The sequence below is a fragment of the Octopus sinensis genome, linkage group LG3 (assembly GCF_006345805.1).
Source record: "Octopus sinensis linkage group LG3, ASM634580v1, whole genome shotgun sequence".
In the NCBI taxonomy this organism is placed as follows: domain Eukaryota; kingdom Metazoa; phylum Mollusca; class Cephalopoda; order Octopoda; family Octopodidae; genus Octopus; species Octopus sinensis.
In genome coordinates this window covers 53924232-53936731 of record NC_042999.1, presented here as the reverse complement: position 1 = coordinate 53936731, position 12500 = coordinate 53924232, and the positions used below count along the sequence as shown (strand labels likewise).

The 12500-nt window shown below is 37.4% G+C and overlaps 1 protein-coding gene across 1 annotated transcript in view; it reads left to right on the top strand.

The window, feature by feature from the left end:
- Positions 1-12500, top strand: part of LOC118762449 (putative uncharacterized protein DDB_G0277255) — a 141663-nt gene that overhangs the window by 95582 nt on the left and 33581 nt on the right. Inside the window, exon 3 of the mRNA XM_036500987.1 lies at positions 486-535. The gene's annotated coding sequence lies outside the window, so the exon portion shown is untranslated. The remainder of the gene's footprint in view (positions 1-485; positions 536-12500) is intronic.

Here is a 12500-nt window from a genome sequence, read left to right as displayed (position 1 = left end):
CATAATTTGCTGCTGGAATATGCAAAAAGTCTTAGTTATGCAACCAGTAAACAGACACATGGAAATATTACTATAAATCCGGCTCCCCTCACCAAGAATGTTGGCAACTGTATGCTAAATAAGTGACAACATGAATGTTACAGTTCTCTTAAAGGACAACCTCGTACTAGGGCCAATGAAAGAACCCCACAGTTGCAGGATTAACCATTTCACTTGCCCTCGTCCAACTGTTCTCCAATCTACAAAGCCATATTTAGCGTGAGTCCATTCACTGCAGCCATTTTTGCAACTGTGCTTTATTCGTCTTCTTTAATGATGTTCCGCTATAATATTTGTAGATTTTCCCCTGTGATGTTGGGATCTAATTATCTTAAATAACCCATATTTCACGATGGAGACCAAATAATAGAAAATATTTGAATGACCCAAATATCAGTTTCTTCCTCTCATGGTTTTTTTATATCTTTTTTCCTCTTTTCTTTCAGATTTAACAATGAACTTTCGGGAAATAGGTGCCATAAACAGTCATTTTCAGGTATGTCCAAATATTTTGCCGTACATCTTTCTTGCTTTTATCTGCTATTTTAATAGAAAATGGAAGATTAATTAGTTTTTATTTAATCCATATAGAACATCGATTCAAGCGTGGCTGTGTAGGCGCAGGGATGGGTGTGCAGTATAGAAGTTGCTTTCCAACAACATGGTTCTAGGTTCAATCCCACTATATTCCACCTTGGGCAAATATCATTTATCATAGTCTCGGGCCTGTGTTTGTCCTCCGCGTGACCGTTTGACAACCAATGTTGGTCTGTTTACGTCCCCGTAACCTAGTGGTTCGGCAACGATATAATAAGTTCTACGCTTAAGAAATAAGTCCTGGTTTCGATTTCTTCCTTTATAAAAAAAAGATCTTTTAAGGCGGTGATCCAGCATGGCCGCAGTTAAATGACTTAAACAAGTAAAAGAATAAAAGAATATATATATATATTTCTTTACTACTCACAAGGGGCTAAACACAGAGGGGACAAACAAGGACAGACAAAGGGATTAAGTCGATTACATCGACCCCAGTGTGTAACTGGTACTTAATTTATCGACCCCGAAAGGATGAAAGGCAAAGTCGACCTCGGCGGAATTTGAACTCGGAACGTAACGACAGACGAAATACGGCTACGCAGGTCGCCCGGCGTGCTAACGTTTCTGCCAGCTCGCCGCCTTAATATATATATATGATGGCTGCAAACTCATGTTCGAGTATTGCCATTGCCTGATCAAGAGTCCCACACATACGAAGGCTACGACCAGCCATTTTTGTGATATGTTTTAGTCTTTTTTTTTTTACAAGTGATGCCTGTGCATGAGGATTTTTTATAGTGGAGAAAGGATTTGCAAAAATCCAGTTCCACTCTCTGAACATGGAGGACATAAACTCCAAAAGGAGAACTAATCTACATCATCGAAAATTGTCAGTGTTGCAGGTTTTCTCTCAGTTTCCCCTCTCCTATAGAGATGTTGTGACAGCAACAGAGGGGCCTGTCACTCCTTGTGGGCCAATCCCACGCCTGGACACCAACCCAGGTGTTTTCATATCCCCCTGCATGCATACACATGTACACAAGTTATTGGATGGCTGTTGACTGCTCATGAGCATTTCCACCCTTTGACAGGTCTTATTTTTCCTCCTGCAGGGTGTCCAACAATCACCCTCCTCACCAAGAAAGCTTGATGGGGTTGCCAGCTTAGTCGCCGACGACCCGATCATGAAACATTAGCGCCCAAGTGCAACCTCACACACACACACACACACACACACCACACACACACACACACACACACACAGGTGTGTGTGTAAGAATGTAAAAAATGAGATGATAGACGACAGCTTCTGACAATGCGGTAACTTTAATAAAACCATTATATCTCAGGCGCTAAAGCCCATCTTTAGAGGAAAAAAAGCAGTCCAGTTAATCCGTGAATCCATTCAGACTTCCTAGCGTTTATATGACAGCGGCAGTCGCTCTCGAAATGTTGGTGTAATCGACGTTCCACGCGTCGGAGTAAACGGACAACAAACACCCGGCTGACGGCGCCGTTACGTTGTGAGTTCAAATTCCGCCGAGGTCGACTTTGCCTTTCGGGGTCGTTAAGTTAAGCACCAGTTACGCACTGGGGTTGATGTAATCGACTTAATACCTATGTCTGTCCTTGTTTGTCCCCTCTACGTTTAGCCCCTTGTGGGTAATAAAGAAATAGGGATTGTAGTAGTAGTAACGGTGGTGGTGGTGGTGGTGGCAGTCACCCTTCAAGAGTTGCTGGCTGTTCGAGTGTTGGTGTAAACAAAGCTCAGCCGTTGTTGTAAGCTATTTACCATCTGTTAGATGCTACCATAAGAGTCACCGGCTCAACTCCGATCGACTGTTAATTTTCGGGTTGAAGCGGTGGATCAGCAAAGCCTCTTCTATAAGTAAAGTACACTGAACAGAAAATGGTGTTCTTACATCTCTTTTACAATAAGTGTGAATTTTTTTCTCCACGGTAACTGCAGTGAATTTGCCTTTTAGCAGTTGAAAAATGTCACAAACATATTTTAACTAACCTAACTTTTCTGCGACTGTTCTTTTCTTTTGATGATGGGCCTTTGCACCAGAAATGTATTGGTTTTAATAAACTTTATCAGAAGCTGTTTTCTCACTTTCTAACCTTCGATATTACAATGCTTCAGACGAACTACAACGCTCTGATATATATATATATATATATATATATATATATATATATATATGTAGCCGAAAGATTAAAATTAATCAAAGGGCATACTAGTATGTCCACTGCTGGAAGTAACAGTCAAAACTCTTATTTAAATCGCCAAAATATGCTAATAACTACAGAAATCAACCATCTGAAGGTAAACGGGCTAAGGCAATCTCTCAGCATATATTCAAGTATTTGGACTGACTGTTATTTCCAGCAGGTAGACATATTTAGTATGTCCTTTGATTAATTTTAATCCTTCAGCTATTTAATGCTTTTTGTGGGGGCCTGCAATCGCCTATATTATTGATTCTGTTATTATCATTTTTAATGGTTATACTAGATAATGATAGATTCAATAATATCTTCGCAAATATTTTCTCCTGGAATATTTGCTCCGTATTGAAATTATATACATTGCGAGGATGATCCGGTTCTTGACTGAAGATTGAAGGCTTCGAATGTCCCGTCCATGTTTTTTGTATCGTCTTCTGAATGTTTTGCGTTCTTGTCCCAGTTTGTATTTTCTTACACACACACACACACACACACACACACACACACACACACACACACACACACACTCACACACACACACACACACACACACACACACACACACACACACACACACACACATATATATATATATATATACACATAGTCTGCTCCGGCATCTCATCAGTTATTAAGACAACCAACTAATTGTCACATATTATATGTATAGATAAGTTCCTCTATTTTCATAATATCTAGGAATCATTCATTCTCTTGTTGTCATATTATTAATATATGTATGTATATATATATATAATTTTGCTAATGCCTAAACACTGGTTGACGTTGTTATCACGGTAATTTTCACGACTTCAGCGGTTTGCTGGCGCAAATATACATACATACATACATACATACATACATACATACATACATACATACATACATTCATATATATATATATATATATATATATATATATATATATATATATATATATATATATATATATATATATATATTATATAATATATATTATATATATATATGAATGTATGTATGTATGTATGTATGTATATTTGCGCCAGCAAACCGCTGAAGTCGTGAAAATTACCGTGATAACAATGTCAACCAGTGTTTAGGCATTAGCAAAATTTAGGGGTCAACACTGGTCAGAAATGTTTTTTTTTTGCATCTTATTACCATAAGAGAGACATTTTTTCTTCACTGTAACTGAAGTTAATTTACCTTTTAGCAGTTGAAGACATGTCACAAACATATTTTAACTATTCTTCATGCCTAAACACACTTTGGTGCTGATATTACGGTAATATATATATATATATATATATATATATATATATATATGTTCATGCATATATGTGTGTACGTGTGTGTGCGTGTGTTTGTGTGAGTGTGTATGTGTATGTCTGCTCGTGTACGCCTATATATGTCTATCCGCTATTGTCTCTTTACATATATAATTATATGATTTTTTTCTTCCTCCTACCCCTCCCGTACGTCTGATATTTATATCTCGATGTCAGTAACAGCACCTCCCGTGACCTACCCTACTTCTCTCTCCTTCTCATCTCTCTTCGACTCCATCAATCTCTCTCCTTCCATTTCTATAGAAATATTTTCACTGATTCTCTGCTACCAGCTGTCAATCATTTACTAATGTTCAATAGAATCAAATAAACATCTCAACGCAACCAATGAAATCGAAGAACATTTTACTTATTTTACAGAAAATTATTTCATGGAATAATTTTTGAAACATTCGCATTATTTTCTACACTCATTTCTTCTTTCTTTTCTTTCACTGTTTCTTTCTATTTATCTCTTCCCTTCTTTCTATCTGTTTTTTTCATTCTTCTTTCCTTCGTTTCATTCTCTCTCTCTCGCTCTGTCTATCTTCTTGCTTATCTATCTGCCTACATATCTATCGATCTATCTTCTTTCATTCTCTCTCTTTGCTTTTATCTTTCTTTACTTCTTTCTCTCTTCCTTTATTATTTCTCTTTCTCTCCTTTTCTCTCTGTTTCTTCCTGCCACCCTTCCTTCATTCCTTCCTTCTTTCCTTCCAGCTCTTCTTTCCATTTCACAAAATTATCATATATACTAATAATGTTACAAAGCAGATCTTTTTCTCTGCCGGAATCTGTATTCAAGATTTTCCAAGTATAAAGTAACAATCTCGTTATCTGTCTTAATCTATATTCCATTTACTTCAATACCGAACCGTATAGAGACGAGTGCTATTGATTGCAGACAATCTAGTGGAAACTAGGGAATCGAACATTTTCCAAAATCCTAATTAGCCCATACAAAGATATGCGATGGAGTTGGGGTGGATGTGTAGATTCACTTGCAACCATTTGTTATTTAATGGAATCGTTAAGATTTGTGGATTTTTAAGAACTAGCAAATATAATTGCAGTTTTTATTGATAATGTTCTTCTGAAAGGGTGGAGGGCAGCGCCCGTAATCGTTTTCAGAACTTCCATTCCTGGTAGAAGGAAGACATTATCAAACCAAGCGAAGCAACAATGACAGACGATATATTTTTGCCCCTTCATTATAGCAAGGTTAGAATTTGTGGGTTTTATGAAATCGTGTGTGATATACTTTAAATGGTGGTCTAATCTATATACTATCTTTGAGTAGGTACCTCTACTTCTGACTGTATTACAAGTAACAATGGCCAACGGATGAAAGATACGATGTACATACATGTGCTGAGACCACCTTCGGTCATGACTGACCATGGGACTTCACCTAGAAAGTTACCCTCCCGGACAAGGTTATTTACATACATATACATGCATACATATACATTCATAAATACTTATATATACACGAACACACACAGACACACAGACATACACACACACACACACACATACACACACACATACACAGCACATACATATATATATATACTTTTCTACTCTAGGCAGAAAGCTCGAGATTTTGTGGAAGGAGGTCAGTCGATTACATGACTTAGTATACAACTGGTACTTAATTTATCGACCCCGAAAGGATGAAAGGCGAAGTCAACCTCGGCGGAATTTGAACTCAGAACGTACAGACAGACAAAATACCTATTTCTTTACTACCCACAAGGGGCTAAACACAGAGGGGACGAACAAGGACAGACAAACGGATTAAGTTGATTATATCGATCTCAGTGCGTAACTGGTACTTATTTAATCGATCCCGAAGGACGAAAGGCAAAGTTGAACTCGGCGGAATTTGAACTCAGAACGTAACGGCAGACGAAATACTGCTAAGCATTTCGTCCGCCGTGCTAACGTTTCTGCCAGCTCACCGCCTTAACATATATATACTGGCGCAGGAATGGCTGCGTTAAGAAATTTTCTTCCTAACCACATTGTTCCGGGTTCAGTCCCGTTGCGTTGTATCATGGGAGAGTGTCTTCCACTACAGTCTCGGAGCGACTAAACCCTTGTGAATGGATTTACTTGACGGAAACTGAATGATGTGCGTGTGTGTATGTGTGTGTGCTTATTTGTTTTGTCTTCCCACCGTTTGACAACCGGCGTTGGTGTGGTTACATCCCTGTAAAAAGAAAAAAGGCCGATTGAACAAGTACCAGACTTCAAAAGAAACTAAGTACTCGGATTGATTCGTTCGACTAAAAAATAAATTCTTGAAGGAGGAGCCCCAGCATGGCCATAGTCTAATGAGGGAAGCAAGTAAAAGATAAGATGAAAGAAAGCATCGTATCTGGATGTCGATTTCGAGTAATACATAGTTTGATTATTCTCTGAAAGCAACATGGGTGATGAGTGGCAATACAGTGGCGTCATATATATCCATCTTGCTTTCACACATATCTTGCGGGAGAATTTTACTCCGCGACAATTTTTTCCGGAGCAGAAGCGCTTATCATGTCCGAGTGAACTCGAATGTGTTCAGTATTACTTTGTGATGACATACATACACACACATGCACATGCGCGCACACAGACACACAGACATACACACTCATATGTATGTGTGTATGCACAATAGCATATATGTATGGTTTCCAATTATATTTTCATTTCGTTGTTTTCGTAATTATTTTTATTTTGCTCTAAACTATGTCAGATCTATCAATTCCATAATGAAATACCTTACAACTGTACAAGTACACTAGTTATCAAACATTGTATATTATGGGCACCAGTTCACAAAGTTTCCTCTCTTTTAAAATATAGTATTCTATAAATCGAGTCAATGTGAATCGAGTATAATATAAATTCAGGGTGTAAAAACATTCGAACCGAATCAATAATTTTCCAAGTTAAAATCACGGTTTAGTAACAGTCTGTTCATGTGAGCGGCCATGTTATGAACTAGCAGCAGCTAGATATCAAGTGATAGATCATTTTAGAAGCCTCCAGAATATTCCCCTAACAAGGCCTAAGCAACTAAGCTAACCACACTCAGTTTTCTAGTTTCAACAGTCTAGTTTCGCGGCTTTTATTCAACCTGGATATGCCGCTACAGTTCACCGACGTGAATCCTAGGTATATATTTCTCCTGCCATGAATGCTTGATTACAGAGACTTTTTAATCAATTACTCGTAAGAGCTTCATATTTGTCCTTCCAGTGTGTAAACTTTGTTGTTGCAAGTTCTAATTCATGACCGTCATGAAAATTATTTGTGCGTTAAAATGAAATGCTGTTAATTGTCCACAGGTGTTCTACATTCATTATACACATTCTGATTTCAACTCAACTACCAGCATTTCATATCTTTCATCTACTACACCTTCATAGAAAGGATCAATCGATATTTTAGCATCCTGCTTTATATTTTTGTCGATAGCTTTAATAACCCACCGGCAAGATTTTCAAACAACATAAAGTTCTGATGGTGCTAAAATCTAGTTTTATCATGGGGTCGACCATTATCATCTATATGTTGAAAAACTAAAAGTTAATGTCACCCTTGGTAGCGCTTAAACTTAGAGACTGGACGGATGATATGAAACAGCGTCTATAATTTAATCTACAGTTTCACGTTTGAGAAAATTGCTCTATCGACGGAAATGAAGCTTTCAACTATGTTTTTATCTGATTGAAAAAAGATTGATGAAAAATGGCTTGTGCAATTTAAAAGTCAGTCCTTAGTCATGAAAGTGATTTTTATTATGATAGTTTCTTTTCATAGTTGCTGTTGTGAGCAGACGCAATCAAATACAGAATAAAATAAAGTAAAAAATAAACATATTTGATTAAAAATATGTGGTTATAGTAGGAAAAATAATTAAAAACTGATACCAGAATGATGATAAAAGAAAGAAGAGACTTTATATTACGTAAGTGCAATGTGTGATTTTGTTGAAACAGCAACATTAGAATCGACTGTGCTACAAAGTATAGTGGGAGAATTTTGGGTTTTACTATATGTTACGACAGTGATGGAACAATCCTCACCATCGCTATCAGCACAGACGTTTGTGTGATTGCTCAACCCGCTAGAAATATCAGCCAGATGGTATTTGTGAGCTGTGAGCAAACCAGTGTGCACTACGACATTAAACACTCTCGTTAAATAATGAATTACAATCTAATTAAATAATTATAAGCTGTTGCAAGATATTTAATTTCCTATAATACCCCTCTGTGATCCCCACATTCATTTATCATATGCAGATCCCTAATGTATAAAATTCGCTGTCCACTGACTTTCATTCTACCATATTCATCACAAAAACAAATACAGCCACAGAGAAATACTGTCGAAGCTACCGCTGTCTTAGTAATCTTATTTGACCATATTCGTCCTAGACCAATAATAACAAATGTACACTGACCAGTAAAGTTTAAGAGTGCCATTGCTACTATGTTCACAACAGAGGACGGTTACCATGAAAATACTTCTATATTAACCAAACTGACCAATCTGTTCTATAACATTTTCATTTTTGACCATTCATTGACAATATTTTCATACTGACCACCAAGTACTAATATTTCCTATATTGATTATTTAGTACCAATATTTTAGAATTGATCACAAAATGCTAATAAAGTTATACTAGAATTTCAATCGTCATATATATATATATGCTTCGATAACATTGGAAACATACTTTTGTCCCCGTGGGTTATATCAAGAAATGTGGCATGCATGCAATACTTACAAAATAATTATACAAACATAAATATATGTAATTTAACAAATGGTGAAAGGAATACTAATTTCGAAAGAAAATAAACAAATATTTATTATCCTACAAAAAAATTCGATATAACAAAACAAAAGCGCGCTTATTTACTTTTAATGCGTGCCAGATGATTCGAACATGAAGATGCTAATCACTGGTGTATTTTTTCTACGGAGAACAGCTTCTCCTTATTTCTCAGTTGACTCATTGCGTTCCACCATGCCTAATATGAGCACTCATCCTGCACCACTAAGGATGATTGTTTCTATGTCACTCTGTTAGTTTCTCAATCTCTCTCTCTCTCTCTCTCTCTCTATCTATCTATCTATCTATCTATCTATCTATATATATATATATATATATATATATATATATATATATATATATATATATAATAATATTTTATATATATATATATATATATATGATATTAAACATGATTGCAGAAATCAACCAACCAACCAGACAACCTACATTTATATCGATTATTATTATTATTATTATTATATTATTATTATTATTATTATTATTATTATACAGAGAAGTATCCCAGAGGACTAATACTTCTCTATTACCACAGTGTGGTATAACACTGTTATGTTACCTATTCTTCCTTATCATCCACCAGAGAGACAGACAATAATTCTGCATTTCCTAATGTGTGCTGTGCTATTATTGTAGCAGTTATAGTTACGTGGCTGCTTCATGACCAGCCATCAGTGCTAGTCATAATATAATGTCTATAAAGCCAAATGTGCGACGCTGTCATGTGGTTAGTTGAAAGGAGAGGCGAAGGGAGAGAAAGAGTGAAAAGAATGTTAGCGGTGAGAGCTAGGAGAAAGGGATTGTTATTATGTTATGTGGTTGCATAGTTGAAGGAACAGGTAGACAGGGATAAATAAACAGGTGTATAGAGTAGAGGGATGAGGTACAATTGAAAGAAGAAGCAAAGAGTGAGAGAGAGAGGGAGAGAGAGAGAAAGAGAGAGTGTACGATAGTGTGTGTATGTGTGTGTGTGTGTTTGTGGGGTGTGGGTTAATGGAGGGAAAACAAGACTGGAAAACTCGGTAACATTAAACTCAAGAAGGAATTGCTCCAGAAAAGAAGACAGTTCCATCTTACAATTTTCAAAATAACAGTGGAAGTTCCATGGGTATTGCAGATTTTTTGTAATTGTTGCTGCTGTTGTTGCTGTTGAGCGAACGGTCTTCGTCCCAGAGCTCGCAAGATGGGAGAAGTTCGAAACGTGGTCCTTTGCTATTCGTAGGACCCGCAGAAGAGAAAGCAGGTCAACCCCCGACACCGAGAGTATCGACGGATGGATGAATGCGCATCCAGGCTCAGCGGTTGCGTAGAAAGTCGGGGACAAGAAACAGGAAGAAAGAGTGAAAGAAATTTGGGGCGATTGAGTATAACAGGGGTCGCCACCACACCCTATCGGAGCATCGTGGAGCTTTAGGTGTTTTTGCTCAATAAACACACACAACACCCGGTCTGGGAATCGAAACAGCGATCCTCCGACCGCGAGTCCGCTGCCCTAACCACTGGGCCATCGTACCTCCTGTTGCTGCTGTACAACTCCAGGTCAGTTCTAGTCCAGCAGATCCAAGATCAAATTCAAGCAAGCCATGATCATCTCGCCTTTGTTCCTATTTACAGACAGCTCAAAACCACATTTTTCCTGTCCTTTCTGTGAGAGTTTTATGTTATTCGGAGGATATTGATTTTAGTGCTTAGAGTACTATTCCCACTATTGTAAGAGAGCGAGTTCGATTCCTGGCGGTGTGTGGTGTCCTTGAGCAAGGTACTTTATTCCACGTTGCACCAATCTAGACAGCTGGCAAAAATGTGCAGCACATTGAATTCAAGGTGCCAGCCTTGTCACATTCTGTGCCACGCTGAATCTCCCTGAGCACTCCGTTAAGGGTACGCATGTCTGTGGAGTACTCAGCCACTTGCACGTTAATTCCACGAGCAGGCTCTTTCGTTTATCCGATCAACAGCAACACTGATCGTCGTAAACGACGAAAAGGTAGGCCACTTTGCTGTTATATTTAGCAGATCATGAAACTACGTGGAAGCTACCTCGTTAGCTGGAATTTTTATAGCCATAGAAACTGTTAATTACATTGTGGGGAGATTTACTGCTTGTTTCCTATTTTGCCAGTTCTCTGTGTTTTTTTTTATTTCTTTTCTATCGATTATTTCCTTGTATAGCTGTTTCATATACAGTTTTATATCCGTTGGATGTGATGGGTTGACTCTTGTTTTATTTCAAAAGTACTACGTGCTTTTTTGGGGTTCCTTTATATGAAATGTCGTAAAGGTTTATTTGGTATAGCATACGATTTTTTGCGATACGATTTTTTGAAGATGCTGCAGAAACGGTTTTCAAGAAGTTGTTGTTATATGTTTTCTTGGTTGTATTTACAACTTACCCAATATCGGGGGTCATAGCCGTGTTGTAATCTGCCAACTGAAATTCTTTATTATGGTAAAAGTGCTTCGGCCTGATTTTATTTGAAATTTCTAAAGATGTTGATGTATTCACCATTAATTCCCGGGTTTGTTGTCATGGTGATGGGCAGCAATAAGCAGCACTTTCTTTTTGTTTTGTTTTTTAAAGTCTAGTGCTTATTCTATAGCGGTATCTTTTACGAACATTAAGGCTCGTCAAGAAACCAACAATCAGTGTCAAAGGGTGGCTAACACAAATACACATACATACACACACACACACACACACACACACACACACACATACATAAGTAATTTACACACTTGCCATATATATATATGTGGAGGCGCAATGGCCTAGTGGTTAGGGCAGCGGACTTGCGGTTGGAGGATCGCGGTTTCGATTCCCAGACCGGGCGTTGTGTGTGTTTATTGAGCGAAAAAAACACCTAAAAGCTCCACGAGGCTCCGGCAGGAGGTGGTGATCCCTGCTGTACTCTTTCACCACTCTAAGAGGCGTGCTCCAGCATGGCCGCAGTCAAATGACTGAAACAAGTACAAAAAAAAAAAAAAAAAAAAATACGTATAGTATATATATAATATATATATATAATTATATGTCCGAAGTCAGGACGCCATGATAGATCGTTAGCTCCCACACGCATTTTTTTCTCTCCTTGTTTTTTCTGTGTATCTTTCTGTCGAAGAGCGTAGGCACGAAACGTAAAATACTCTTTCTATTCCTGAGCGCTATACTAAACATTTGTTTGTTTGTACTCCACCTGCCTTCGTCTTTTGTATATTTTCGTAAACTTTCCCTTTATATATATATATATATATATATATATATATATATATATATATATATATATATGCGCAGGAGCGTCTGTGTGGTAAATGGCTGAATTATATCCACATAGTTCCGGGTTCAGTGCCACAGCGTGGCAACTTGGGCGAGTGTTTTCTACTATAGCCGTGGACTGAAAGAAGCCCGTTGTGTGTATATATATATATATATATATATAGATATATATATATATATATATATATATATATATGCATGTGTATGTGTGTTTGTATGTCCATATTTGTCTCTTTCAATAGCA